The sequence below is a fragment of the Oryza sativa genome, chromosome 7 (genome assembly GCF_034140825.1).
Source record: "Oryza sativa Japonica Group chromosome 7, ASM3414082v1".
Taxonomy (NCBI): domain Eukaryota; kingdom Viridiplantae; phylum Streptophyta; class Magnoliopsida; order Poales; family Poaceae; genus Oryza; species Oryza sativa.
The window spans coordinates 2,746,819-2,762,723 of record NC_089041.1 but is presented as its reverse complement, the minus strand read 5'-3'; positions in this window follow the sequence as shown (position 1 = coordinate 2,762,723).

Below are 15,905 nucleotides of genomic sequence, written 5' to 3'. Positions count from 1 at the left end.
AGAGACAAATAATATAATTTTTTCTCTATGGACTAGTTCCACAATGTTGCTAGGTGGCTGAAACAAATATTATATTGCTTATGGACCACTTTTAGAATACATTGTGATGCCCTTAGGGCAACACTAATGTATATAGCTAAAGTAGTCCATATAGATGTCCCACATTTGTGGACTTTAACTATTGCAACATTCACAATATATATGGGTAGTACTATGTAGTATGAGGAGGAGAGAGGAAATAGAGACAAATGACATATTTTATTCTATATGGGCAGCCCATATGTTTATGGATGACTTTTGCTATTTCTCTCCTATGAACTACTTTCACAATGTGGTTAGATAGCTGAATGTATTATTTTATTGGCTATGGATTGGTTTTGAAGTACATTGTGGATACCCTTACTGCTGTTCTGGAGTCTCCGGATCCCATCCGATAGCCTAATCAGCTAAAGAAAAAGACAAATTTTAAGTTTTTAAATTTAATTTTGAGATATTTTCAACGTGGTTTCTTTTTCAGCATTAGGTTTTAAGTCACCAATAACAAATATATAAAAGTTTTATCTATAAATTGATTTTTATTCCCTTTCGGCTTATTAGAAAAAAAGCTAAATGATGGGGCCTTCCACCTCCCGCACTATTAATGTATTAGTTAAATATTAACTTACAAAATTTATAAACTTATCAATATGATTTTTTAAGTAATTTATATATATAGTATTTTTAAAAGAAAATACACTTTGTTACGTACTCCCTCCGTCCTAAAAAAAGATAAACCTGGTTTCCATGTCCAACGTTTGACCGTCCATCTTATTTGAAAAATTATGAAAAAAATTAAAAACATAAGTCACACATAAAGTATTAATCATGTTTTATCATCTAACAACAATGAAAATACTAATTATAAAAAAATTTCATATAAGACGGACAGTCAAACGTTGGCACGAAAACTCAGGGTTTGTCTTTTTTTTTTATTTTCTACAACGGAGGGAGTAGAAAACAAGATAGTGAGTTGGGAAGTGGGAGAAAAACACAGCTCGTAGTTGCTGTTACTAGCGGTAGTAGTAGTCGGCTAGCTCAACTGTTCCATTGCTGTTCCGGACGGCCTGACTTACAGTGTCACACATGATACGCCTTGACTGACCAAAAATGGTCAGAATCCAACACGACTCAGACTAGTACTCCGTGTTTTTCACAAGATTTTTCTCCGCTTGCGCCGTGTTTAGTTTCAAAATATTTCTTTAAACTTTTATTTTTTTCATCACATTAAAACTTTTCTACACACGTAACTTCCAACTTTTTCATCACATCGTTCTAATTTCAAACAAACTTCTAATTTTAACGTGAACTAAACACACCCGATTCATTTGCTAAAGTGGTTCAAACCAAGTCACTCGTCGTATTCATCAATCCTAATTCACTTTGCCTCAACCCCTCTCCTTTCATGAACGGAGCTAGCTTCGTTCAAACAAAAGATTACATAATTCCATTGGACCTTCACTCCCATCACAAATTCTAATATGATTCATGTTACCTTACGTGCTTCTCTCGCTAAACCGGGTTCGACTCCCTATAAAAGCGAATTTTTTAGAATTCAACGGCTTTATACTTTCAGTGGTAGGTGACATACCCGTCGATAGCAAGGCGTCTTTGGTGACTTTATCAATCTCCAGGATTATTTGCCGGCACAATCTTCGAAGATGCTTATAGGGGTAGGGTTTGCGTGCGTGTCTGTGTTCGTAGGGATGAGTGCGCGTGCGTTGTGAGTGTATGCGTTGTACTATATAATTCTAAAAAAAAGTATGTTTTTACAGGGATGAAGGAGCCACCCGAAAAGACGACAACTAGTGTATCAACAGATAGAACTTACTCTCTCCGTCCCAAAAAAAAACTTTACCTAGAAGGGAATTTGATCCTTTTGTCCAGATTCTTCTTCTATGTTGATTTTTTTTGGATGAGTATGTCCTAACCGTTTGATTTTTGTTTTTAAATGAAATGGCTAATATCATGCGACTAACGTTATGAAAATTCTGAATCAACTTATGAATTGCAACAGATGTTTCAACTGCTACCTCCGTCCTGTACAAAACAAACAAACTTCTAACTATGCATTTAGACGTAAATCCTAGATGTATTCTACGTTCAAATTCATAGTCATAAGTTTGTTTTTTTATGTAACGGAAGGAATACTATGGATGTAGAATTTTTTTTTTCAGATAAAATGGGTACGTATTGTTTACCTTTTTAAGTACGTACTGTAAGTAGAATTATTACAAGTCGACAAACATATCCAAAAGCGTCTAAGAAACCATTAATGATCCATCCAACCGTATGTACGGGCGACAAACAAGTATTGACACACAACCTTATAACTGTACACACGTACGGCCTTTTTTTCCCGAGATGTCTACGGAATTTACGTGCTACATTCAGCTGATTAAGGGTGTGTTTAGTTCCAAAGTTTTTTTTTAAACTTTTAACTTTCTATCACATCAAACCTTTCATACACACACAACTTTTCAGTCACATCGTTTCTAATTTTAACTAAATTCTAAACTTTGGGTCAATCTAAACACAGCCTAATTCGATTCCAGGGTGTTTAGGGCTGTGTTTAGTTTCTGAAATTGGGGAGAAGTTTAGGGAAAGTTGGTAGTTTGGAAAAAAAAAAGTTAGGAGTTTATGTGTGTAGGAAAGTTTTGGATGTGATGTGATGTGATGAAAAGTTGGAAGTTGGGGAGAAGTTTGGTGCGAACTAAACAGGGCCTAGATCCTGGGTGTAAAGTTTTGGCGTGTCACATCGGGTATTACGTGTGTGTCGTATGGGGTTTTTAGGCACCAAATAAAAAACTAATTACAGAATCTATAAGTTTTACTAATTACGAGACTAATTTATTAAGCCTAATTAATCCATCATTAGCAAATGTTTTACTGTAGCACCACATTGTCAAATCATGTAGCAATTAGGCTTAAAAGATTCATCTTGTAAATTAGTCATAATATATGCAATTAGTTATTTTTAAGCCTATATTTAATATTTCATGTAGGTGTTCAAATGTTTGATGTGACATGATATAAAATTTTTTGTGTGGAAACTAAGCAGGACCATTGTACTTGTCCATATATATGACACACGCCACTTGTGCTAAATAATTGTTTGTTTTCTTGATTAAAACACAAATGCACGTATACTATAGTTGATGGAAATGTCTCCCTAATTGACCTGCGACTGCTAGTGATTATATTAAATTAAATGAAACAATTTTTTTTTACAAATTTTATGAAACAAATTTTGGTGTTGGATAGGTCTAACTTGTGAATGTTCGCATCGCGCATTCGGTCCTCCTCGCGTACGTACTCGTCGGTCCTATTGCGCGCTTTTGTAGAGAAACATTATTCATAACAAACTTTGATTTTGAATTGAAATAGATCATATAAACTTTCGATTCCAAATCGAACTTGGAACAAATTTAATTACCAGAAACATAAAAACACGGTGAAAACAGAAAAGATAAAAGTGTGTGTCGGGCGTTCGCGCCAGTTCTTACCACGGTGAATATTCACGAATTAGCCCTTTCAATTCGAATCTTGGTTGGGCAATCTGTAAATGCAATGCATCCAAAAAGGAGAACACCTCACCAACTTATCATCTAAGGTTTTGGATCGATCTAGTTAAGCTATCTGGATGCAGGTTGGTGAATCGACACACACACCCAACTTGTCAATCTGATCTAATACAGTGTATAGCAGTTAGCAACATTACTTTTACTGCCGGTTGGTAGGGTTTCTTTCCCTGCATCTTTATATCCAAGAGAGACAACATTTATGAACATCTTTCCCTTGCAGATGCAGCTATCTTTCAAATGGAATGGAATGCAATGCCTAAAAATTTAGTATTAATTGATTCCTCTTCTTTCATAGTAGTTAGTATTTACTCTCTCCGTCTAAAATATAAGGAATTTCAACCGGATGTAATATATTCTAATAGTACAAATATGAATATACTGTTTGTTCAAATTTGTAGTACTAGAATATGTCACATCCGGCTAAAATCCCCTATATTTTAGGACTACATTTTAGGACGGAGGAAGTATATAGATGCAAGTGCTACAATGGCCTAAAAGCTTGCATATATATTATATGAAAGGTTTGTATATGGTCAGAACTCAGAAGAAGATATATAGATATACTATATATAGACAGTAAAATCAATTTATTATAGTTCGGTAATTAACGGAATTGGGATATGAACACAACTCCCAATTAAGCTTTTGAGAGATAGCTAAGCCACTACGCAATGTCCTCCTAATTAATCCTAGCTTATCCAGGCATGTGGTACACTGTTCTTTCTATTATATACTGTATATCTTTCTATATGCACATCTAATAGCTATAGCATGTACTACTACTATATACTTGTTCTCTCTCCCATATGCCTATGCAATATCAAAATCACCCTACAAGTGATCTTTAAAATAAACTAAAACTATCCTACTAAGTAATTGGTAAACATCAAGTTAGCTAGCTAGCATACACACATATAGGAATAAACTTTTTGATATGTATATAATGCAAGAGATGCAAAGGAGAGGGTGCTAGTTAACTAGATATATAATTGATCCCAACATGCAGCTCTCTCATTCATGCATATATATGTAGTGACTAATATTGGTGAAAAAAACAAATAGATATATAGAGAGGATAAATTTGGAATTTTGAAAAATTAGGAAGAATTTTATTTGGGGGGGACATTCTAGCAGGCGAAATTATTGCCATGGCCTACTGGCCTGGATCGATCACATTCGGCTCTCACCCCTGAGGGAAAGGGGAAAAAAAAGCACATTGTTCATGCATGATGCATACAACTAGTAGTACATCATATCATCTGAATCATTTGCCGCCCCCTTTGTTCTTTATTTCAGCTTATCATTAAAAGAGGAAGCTTTCTCCTCAGACAAGTTGCATATATCCAACCCCCTTTTTTCTTCATCTCGCACTGCCGTGTTTAGTTCGTGTGTCAAATTTTTTTTTAAGTATATGGACATACATTTAAAGTATTAAAGGTAGACTAATAACAAAATAAATTACAGATTCTATCTGTAAACTGCTAGACGAATTTATTAAGCCTAATTAATCCGTCATTAGCAAATGTTTAATGTAGCATCACATTGTCAAATCATGGCGTAATTAGGCTCAAAAGATTCGTCTCGCAATTTACATGCAAATTGTGCAATTGTTTTTTTTCGTTCACATTTAATGCTCCATGCATGTGTCCAAACATTTGATGTGACGGAATTTTTGGAAGTTTGAAGGGAACTAAACATTGCCATAATAAACATGCATACTAATAATACAGTACATTTAAAATCTCACTAAAATATGATGTGCTACTATACAGTGTTGCAAATTTCTAGTAGTAGTTCATTTAAAATAATTCTTGAAGATTAAGTTCTCCATTGACAGGTAGTAGTAGTAAAAATGCCTTCCGACATGTACCTAAAACCGTGCACTGTTTAGTAACCGAAAGCTGATCGAGCCTGCATTTTTCTGCAATATTGCACACAGTGTACTGATCACAGCAGCAACTTGCAAAACTTGCAGGAAACACACCAAGTACAGTACTGCTTTGCTCGCTAGTGCCAAGCATGCTGCTGCACTGCATGCATCCCATTTTTTTCTCCCTGTCTCGCCACATCGCTTTGTTGACAAATTACCAACTTCAGTGTGCTAAGGTCTGATTTAGTTCTCAACTTTTCCTTTAAATTTTTAACTTTTTCATCACATCAAAACTTTCCTACACACAAATTTTCAACTTTTCGTCACATCGTTTCAATTTCATTCAAACTTTCAATTTTGGCGTGAACTAAGCTAGCTACTACCTCATACATGTCATCTTCTTTTGCATGTTAGCTCTCAATCTCACATATCTCATTTCATCTCTTAGAGAGAGAGAAGGTACTAGGCTCAGTTTGATTTAGATTATTGAGTGAATTATTGTTGCGTATTAATTATGTGCTTCCTCCGTTTTATATTATAAGACTTTCTAGCATTGTCCACATTCATATATATGCTAATGAATCTAGACATATATATATATATATATATATATATATATATATATATATATATATATATATATATATATATATATATATATATATATATATATGCCTAAATTCATTAACATCTATATGAATGTGGGCAATGCTAGAAAGTCTGATAACCTGAAACGGAAACGGAGGTAGTACTTGATATCGTGATAAATTAGATAAATTACCAACTTTTATACACGAATCTGGACATAGGCAATGTGTAGATTCGTGTATAAAAGTTGATTCTTTTTTTTGGACGGATGGGGCAAGCTTGATGAATAGCTTAAAATAAACGGTTTAAGTAATGCAACTGAAGAATTTTGTAAGAAAAGAAAATATTTTTCTAAGCATGAAGCAAATTAAACAATCCGTTCCGTTTCGTGAATAATCTGAAAAGAATAAGAAGTGAGTCTCTTTCTTGTTTTTTTTTAGGTGCACAGTGTTGGTCGTGTGGTTGCCATCGCACATGGCTTGCCTTTCTGCCTGATGGAGTCGGCATCAAGTCCTTGCTTCGAACAAGCATCCACAATCATTGTCCTAAGAAAAACAGGGCTTGGGTTAGCAGTAGCTAGCACTGTTCCTTGTCAAAGAAAAATCAGCAATTGCTTGCCATACCCATGCTACCACAACCTAACCAGATCTATCATTCACACATATATACTTGACCTTTACTACTTTGATTTTGCTCATTGCAAAATGCATGGAAGCATCATTGTTCTTCATTACGTGTGTTTATTGTTGTTATGTTCTTCTCGTTATTGATTGATTTAATTTCAATTTGAGTACACATGGTGCAATGTTTACAAAGCTAATTGCACACACATCCTAAATCGACATCTAATAAAGAATATAGGGTATAGTCTTAGGGATTGTCTATTTGACTGTTGATAAAATAAACCCTTTAAATCTTGCAAATTTTAGACCATTTGAATGCTTTAAGATTAGTGCTGCCTCCCTAACCTTAACCCCTCTCTCTTTTCCATCCTCCTCCCTCCCCACCACCACGGTGCGAGCTCTCGATGCCACCACTCACTCTCGTGCCTCTTGCTCCGTATGTTATACCTGCTGGAGTTGGGGCCTCGCCAGCTCCGGAAAAGAGGGGGAGTTTGCTGGAGTAGGAGGAGAAGAAGCCCATACACGAATCTTGGTGTGGATCCAACGGTCTAAAATATGTAAAACTTTATCTCTAAATTTTTGTCGAATGCGATAGTTTTATGTGGCATCATTTTTGACAGATCTTGTATTCAGTTTTCTAGCTACTAAGAGAAGAAATTAAGTAAGATGCATGCCACAGATATATAAGGTGAGTAACAGGGACAGTCAATTAATGTGGTCATTTAAAATTTGTTGCTCTTTTTTTTTCTTTTGTACAATGCCGGTTACGAGATCAACTTATGTTGAAGTCAATTGATAGGATTAAATAAAAGTTGATTATACATGAAGTCAACTTCGTGCTCATTCTATTTGTATCTTTTTTTAACCTACCTAGCTTCAACCTGATGGGACCAATGAAGTTTGTTAGTTTACGCATTTGGTAGTAGTGTATAATAATGAAAGGTTATGATCTTTGTCTAATTATTAATTTGGTACCAAAAAAACTGTTTTGGAGGTATTGATCTCATTATATGAAAGCAGATGCATCTGGTTATTGGGGACCATATGCATGGTGTTTTCAACTATTGTCCTTATTAAAAACAATTGGAGAGTGATCATACATAACTATTTTTTTTATTATCATCTGAGAATTGCAGAAGATTTAGTTAGTACAGTTCCCTCTTTCTTTTATCCAATCATCCAGTTGATCAGAGTACATTCTTTTCAGAAATATCTCTCTAATCTGATATAGGTACTAGTTGCATGCATACTTGCATTTGATATGAAATGCAAGAATCTATTGCAAATCATGGTAGTGCCCCATGGTTTTTTTCTAAGTACAACTATTTGTGCCCCCTTTTGTTTGATATACAAACTCAATCTCTCTAGAACAGATTACACAAAATTAATGATATATTAGGAAACCCTTGCTATTGGGCTAAAAATGTTTGGCACATCACCTGAACAATATAAATGATACTTAAGAAAGTTAGCGTCTCATATATATATTACCGAAGTACTGAGTACATGTATATCACTAAAAGTACCAAGTGCGTAGACTCTCGTGCATCGCCGAGTGGACTAATTGCGTTGTAGTAGTAACTGGACAGTACCCTACAACTACAAACAACATCATCAGTGCACAGTTTTTGCCAGATCATACTGGCAATGGTCTTCTTCTCCCTGCAGTTGCCGGCCAAATTGCCAGAACCAAGATGCCGTTGGTGTGGATCATGGTTTTTTCTTCTTTTTTTTTCCTGTGCAGGAACAGGGAAGTGAGGGAGGAGGAGGTCTTGAAGGCTTGAATGCATGTGTACCCCTCTCTCTTTAATCATGAGACCCTCCTCCTCCTCTTCTCTCCCTTGTGTACAGGGTGGCTGCTGGGGCCAAACAGTTATTGGGCACCCAATGCAATGCAACACTATGCAATGGCCTTTCATCTCATATACTCTGGCCTAGTTTAGTTCCCAAAATTTTTGTTTTGGGTGTCACATCGGATATACAGACACATATTTAAAGTATTAAACGTTGTCTAATAACAAAACAAATTACAGATTTCGCCAGAAAACTGCGAGACTAATTTATTAAGCCTAATTAATCCGTCGTTAGCAAATGTTTATTGTAGCACCACAATGTCAAATCATGGCGCAATTAGACTTAAAAGATTTGTCACACAATTTCCTGGCGAACTATGTAATTGTCTTTTTTGTCTACATTTAATACTCCATGCATATGTCCAAACATTCGATGTAATAGGATGAAAATTTTTGTTTTGGAAACTAAACAGCGCCTCTTTCTCCGTAAAAAAAAGTCAACTTAGAATAAGATGTGACCTATTCTAGGACAATAAATCTAGACAAGTGTTTTGTCCAGATTTGTTGTCTTAGGATAAATCATATTCTATCCTAAGGGCCCGTTTAGTTCGTGAAAAGAAAATTTTTGGGTGTCACATCAGACGTTTGACCGGATGTCGGAAGGGGTTTTCAGACACGAATGAAAAAACTAATTTCATAACTCGCATGGAAACCGCGAGACGAATCTTTTGTGCCTAATTAATCCGTCATTAGCAAATGTAGGTTACTGTAGCACTTATGGCTAATCATGGACTAATTAGACTCAAAAGATTCGTCTCACGATTTCCCCTCTAACTGTGCAATTAGTTTTTTAATTTATCTATATTTAATACTCCATGCATATGTACAAAGATTCGATGTGATGTTTTTGGGAAAAAGTTTTTGGGAACTAAACCGGGCATAAGTTGATTCTTTTTGGACGGAAGGAGTATCTCATATGGCTTTGCTTTGGTGACATGTGTGGGTACCCACACCATTTTCCGCATCCCTGCTAGGTACTGCAACCAGTGAGGTGATGTGAGATCAGTGTGTGAGACAGCCTTCCCTATTTCAGTATCATTGGAAATATTAATTGTGCCAGTATTCATTATCATTAGCATGTGTAAGAAGAGTTTGTTCAGAGGAGGTTAAAAGAGGTGAAAGGAATGACTGAAACATAATACCAGAGGCATCTGATGTAGTATCACTTTGATGAGTAGTTTCATGTTTGAAAGCAGATAAATTTAGGCTCCACATGTTTTTCTTTAAAGAAAGGACTGTAGGAAAGGATTCTATAGTGTATATATTAAAAAATATATAATTATAGTATTTACAGATTATCACACAAATTTGTCTAGCCATTTGTTGCTCCACATGTTTCTCCTTATAATTGTTGCAAGAAAGGGATAACATTGATTTTTATTTCCAGCAAAATTTAAATCAGAAAAAATCAGATTCAATTGTTAAACTTTTTTTTTCTATTTGAATGTTGAGGCGTTGACAGAGGATGTGACACATTCTAATACAACGAATCTAGACGTACTTATATCTAGATTTGTTATAGTAAGAGGTTGTATTTTTTAGGATGGAGGGAGTAAAAAGGGATGAACACTAGGATGCCATGTCCGCTGCAGAGAACCGTGGTAGATGGTGGGGGTTAATGGCATGTTTAATTTAACAAACAATGGCATGTTTTCAATTTTGCATTTATGTTATCATCTTTTTGCTGTAAAATTTACAAGGAGAATATATAATGCATTACTCCAAAATTCTGTCATGAACATGTGGATGACTATCACAAGTCTGCGTAATAAGGTAAAAAATAGAATAGACTCTTCATGTCCAATTTATTATATTCCCTAGTAATATAAGACCAGTTGTATGGAAAATTACGAGCTGTAATACTTGGATTAATCTAATTAGTATTGTCCGTTACAGTGTCACTAGTAAATCTGAATTCTGAACAAGGCATATTGTGATACAAACTATAGGCCATTGTATTTTTTAATAGAGAGGACACCGTTAACATATAACATTTAACTATCCATCCTACTAAAAAATTGTAGAAATATAATTTATTTTGTTGTGATATGTTTTATAATGAAACTTTGAATATGACTTATAATTTAGTATATTATTTATAATCAAAACGAATGGTCAATTGTTATTTTAAAAACTCAGCACCGTTAGTATAACACACTACTACTTGACACTTGTTGAGAAAGCGATCATATAGGGCTAGCTATTAGCCGGTATAGCCTAGCTAGATACTTGTATATTAAGATATTGTTTCAGGTGTGGTTAGGCTCCCCTTTCCATTTGTTTATCATCTCACATGAACTAAAGAGAGGGTGAAAGGTTTATATGCATTGCATTGTACTAGTGCCACTTTTCTTGTAAAGAGGGCCATGTCACGAATCTCCAAACACTTTTTATCAATTGTTCAAGATAGATATAACAACTAACAAGCCCTATTCTCATCATGCATGTATATAGCCCCTCCAATCTAGAAAGCATCTGAAATTGGTACATAGCCAACCTTAATTAGTACTCCTTTCGTTCCATTTTAATTATAGTTATGGATTTTCGTATCCAACATTTGATCGTTTTTCTTATTTAAAAAAATATAATTAATATTTTTTATTGTTATTAGATGATAAAACATAAATAATACTTTATGCGTGACTTATTTTTTTCTAAATTTTTCAAATAAAACGGATAATGAGATGAATGGAGTAAGACTGTGAGAGCGAGCAAAGAATATAATCCAAGCAAAAATAATGCTGAATTACAATTTTGCATGATTGTTCTAATAGCTGGATTTCCATTTATGCCAATTCGGGAAATGTTCATTCTGGTTATTGCAGCTATTATAGAGTTAGAAGTAATATTCCTTATGGTGTTGGAATATGATACATTAAAGTGTTATTAATTACCATTTCGGTGGTTCGATATTCCTTGAGCCAGGAGTATTGATTCCCATGTGTTATTGTCCTACCATCATATTCATTGTACCAATATATCAACCATTCAACCGCGGCACGACAAGAGTTTCCGGATAAATATATTCAAGATATGCTAGAACATTATAGCCAGCTAAAGTTGAAACATAATAATAACTAATATCGCGAAGACCCCGTCAAGATTCAACAGTAATTTTATACGCGGTGTGGAGGCCATCGATCGCGCACACCTAACCAAATTGCTTCAAAAGATGAAGCAGCTAGCATGACAGCCCCCACACCAAAGCAAGATGCTGTGGGTAAATTATGGGTTACTCTATCCACATCACACCGCGTGAAAAGACAACTTTGCCCCTGCCTCCTCTGATGTAAAGAGAGAAAAGAATAAAAAGGAAATGTGGAAAGATCTCATGCCTCTTTCACAGGGCAGGAGAAAAATAAATTTGACAAGTGGCACTGACCGTACACAGGAGAGGCCAGAAAAAAAAACTTAAAGATGATGGGTCATGGCTATAGCCCTGATGAAAATTAAGAACGATATCCAAAAGCTGGAGATGCGTATTCTCGTACTCCCATTTACCTATGCCACAAGGATTAAGGTGCAATTAGCATTGGGGCCTATGCATAAATTAAACTAATCCCCCATCAAATCTACACTTAACTTGTTAACTCCACTTAGGCTGTGTTTGAGAAAGGGAAGACAGAGAAGATTGGGAAGATACGCAAAACGAGGTGAGCTATTAGTGCATGATTAATTGAGTATTAATTATTTCAAATTTCAAAAATGGACTAATATGATTTTTTAAAGCAACTTTCCTATAGAAATTTTTTACAAAAAACGCACCGTTTAATAGTTTGGGAAACGTGCACGCGGAAAACGATGTGCAATCTAATCTCCAATCTCCCCGAACGCTGCCGTTTAATAGTTATCAATGACTATTCTCTCCAAGCCTCCAACATTGTTAAATTAATCATCCATGTGCATCACCTCCGATCCACCGGTCATCGAGAATGGCTAGTTGGTTCGCCGGCGGGCGGTGGCGACACGTGGCCGGTGACGCGGTGGGGGTTGCCGGCGGAGGAGAGGCCGAGAGGACGGATAGTACAGTGCCATGCATGAGACGAGAGGATCAGGAGTAATTAATTAAGCAAAGACATAGTTTAGTACTCCTAATTAAGTATAATTAATAATCAAAAGAGGCTTAAAAGGCTGTGCTTAAGTTTAAGACCCTAGAGAGCTAGCTAAGCTAAGCTCGTGCATTGATGATCGAGTTGGCATGAGGGAGTTAATCATAGTTTAATCCATCATCAGAGAGGCAGCAGATGGATCGATCCGGGGCCTAGCTAGCTAGAGCTCGATTACTCTAATCCATGTAATTGTGTACCTGCGTAATCTAATGTGCCAAGTTGTATGGGCACAGTTTTTGCTGGCTAGGTGCCACTTGTCCAGTTCCCGTTGGTCCGGCTAGGACACGTTTCGGAGCCCTATTGGCTGCTTGGTCAGCAGTAGGGGTTAAAAAATGATTAAGCTATATAGGCTGGGTTATTTCTATGTTTAAGTGAAGGTTGTTTTAGTTTGTTTAAGCTATCAGTTACTTCTGAACCTTTTGGCTGTGTGTCTACGGATAGAGGCCGAAAATGTAATCTATTTTCATTATCTAAAAAAGTTTATGACACAAGACCCAACGTTTCAACTATAACTGATTAATTATACAACCCATAATATCTACTAAACAAAAACAATAATAGTTTGTAAGTAAAGCTTTTATATTATGTGTCCTTACCAACTTAAACGGTAATGTTGAGAATAAACTACGATGAAAAAAATCATAATTAACTTTAAAATTGAGTTTTAAAATATAAATTTTGGTTATGTGCGCTCCATAAGCTAAAAAAGAAACGATAGAGAGCAAATTAGAAAGAAGATATGGCTCCAATATCTACTAATAGTAATTTTTCGAGAACTTTTCATAAGTTTTTTTATTAAGTGGTGATGTATATCTCACTACTAACAATAATTTTCATAGGCGGTTGGCACAACCGCCAACAAGCTAAGGTCAGTGAAAATCAACAATTTTTGCTGGCAGTTGCGGTGCGCTGTGAAAATTGATTTTTCGCAGGCTGACCCTTAAGAGGAACAACTGCGAAAATTGGATTTTTGCAGGTGGCACTACTAAGAAGAAAAAAATGTTTTTTTGCCAAAAAAAATTAATCAACATCTAGAGGAGCTAGTGCATTTTCAAATCGACATCCAGGGATCCAAATTCAAATCAATTCAAACACACATCATATCCATATTCAAATCCACATCCAGATAGCACTACATCTATTTTCACTCCATTTTTTAGCATGCAAAAAACAACAACACATGCAAATGAAATAGCATCCGCCGCCACTCTGTCTGCCGCTGCCATAGTCGAGCTCTCCTTGTCAGCATCGTGGACGAGGATCCACCATAGGAGCCTCGCCGAAGCCCGCCCGTGCCCATGCCATGAGATTTGTTGCCTCCACCAGATTTGCGCCCCTAGGTCACCGCCACCAACAGATCCATGGCCTCCAGTCATTGCCGCCAACGGATCGGTGGCTTTCCGTCGCCATCGCCATTAGCCTCCTCCCCTTCCATTGCCGGATCCACAGCGTCCAAGCACCATTGCCGCCAGATTCGCAGTTTGCCGATGTCGCCACTAGCCTCCTCCCATTCCGCTGTCGGATCCACAGCGTCTAGGAATTGCCACTGCCAGATCCGCGGCTTGCCATCGCCGTTTCCACTGGCCTCATCCCCTCCCACCTGCCCCTCGTTACCGCCACAGCCGCCGTCACCGTCACCTAGAGCACCGTGTGGCGCGGCGGAGGTGGAGAAGCTGAAGAGAGGATGTAGAGGGAGTGGTAACAGGTAAGCACATAGGGGGACTAGTGGTAAGGGTAAGGAGGGAGGAAATGAGAGGGAGTCGAGGAGGGCGGAGGGTTTGGTGGATGGTGACAAAATATAGATTGGGGCCCTAAATTTTGGAGAAAAAAATTATATGTCTAATTTAAATGAAATATACTTTCATTCAAATATATAACTCACCGTCGTCGACGGCCCTGTTGGTCGGTCGGTGTCGTGAATTTTTTTTTTTTTTTGCAAGCGGTGATCTTTACTTATCATCAGCGTCGCTGGTGGAAACTTAAGAGGTCCGCCTCAAAAACAGAATTATTTTTTATGACGGGCCTCCTATGTGTCCGTCAGTGAAAATCGTTTTTTTCGTCTCATAACTCTAAATCTTGCAATATATGTTTACAAGCATTTGTTTTGTTAGTCCGCCAATAGAAATAAAAGGGTGACGACAGAAAACATAATTTTTATAGTGTCTATTATATATTTCTAAGCATTTGTTCCTTGTGTAAAAATATATATAAGCAATTTTTTTTGTCTCTCCTCCTCCCTCTTCTAGACATTTGTTACCTTTGTAGTGGTATAATGTTTCAGTGGAAGCCTGAATCTCGCAAAACTGAAAAAAGAATATAATTGTTCCTCTTATTATGTCTCGTGGCCTTGCCAAGGGCCCCAACAGCACAATTAGAAAAGGCCCAGATTATGGAGTCTATCGATGTGGGCTGTAATTGGGCCGAACCTTGTACAGATCAACATCTACAACTGGTATTTATATGGTTTTGTTCGTGCAGTGTCGGAGTAAGTAATGTCGCCTCTTCCACTCCAACTTGTCACGATTCATTGGTAATTTGCCAAAACTTAATATAATCATTATTTCAATATTCTTTTAGTTGGAGAGAAAATTTTAGAAAGGACGCTTTTACCTTGTGTCAAGTTACAGGCAAGGGTTATAGTTCTACGTATCCAACTCAAATTCCCAAAATTTGTGCATCTTTCGACCTAGGCTGTGTTTAGTTCCTTCTAAAATTAGAAGTTTGGGTTAAAATTGGTACGATGTGACTGAAAAGTTGTGTCTATATGACAGGTTGATGTGATGGAAAAAGTTGAAAGTTTAGATCCAAAGTTTGGATCTAAACACAGCCCTAAAGGTGTATCGATATTGAACAATCAATTTATAATTGGAAAGCGGAAATGGTCGATGCCTGTTTGGTCACTTTTTGATAAATTATTGATTTTCTTTCTCCGGCCTGACTAATATATAAACCACGAATAGAGGCTCAAACTTTAGTGAAGAACGGGTTAAGTTTTTGCTGGTCAATGACCTTGTGCAAGCACATACACATGTAACATAGAAAACAAGTTGGTATAAGAAAATAGCCCAAAAAATTTCTACTTTTAACCAGAAGCACATGCCACCGTTTTTTTTTATTCGTAGCACTTTTGTCATAGCTATCATCCCGGTTAAGTATTTAGCTGTGAGTTCTTACGAAGAAAGACCAATTTACCCATGGTCTCCATCCTTGGCTCGCCGGCCGAGGGGAGGCAATGGCCGTGG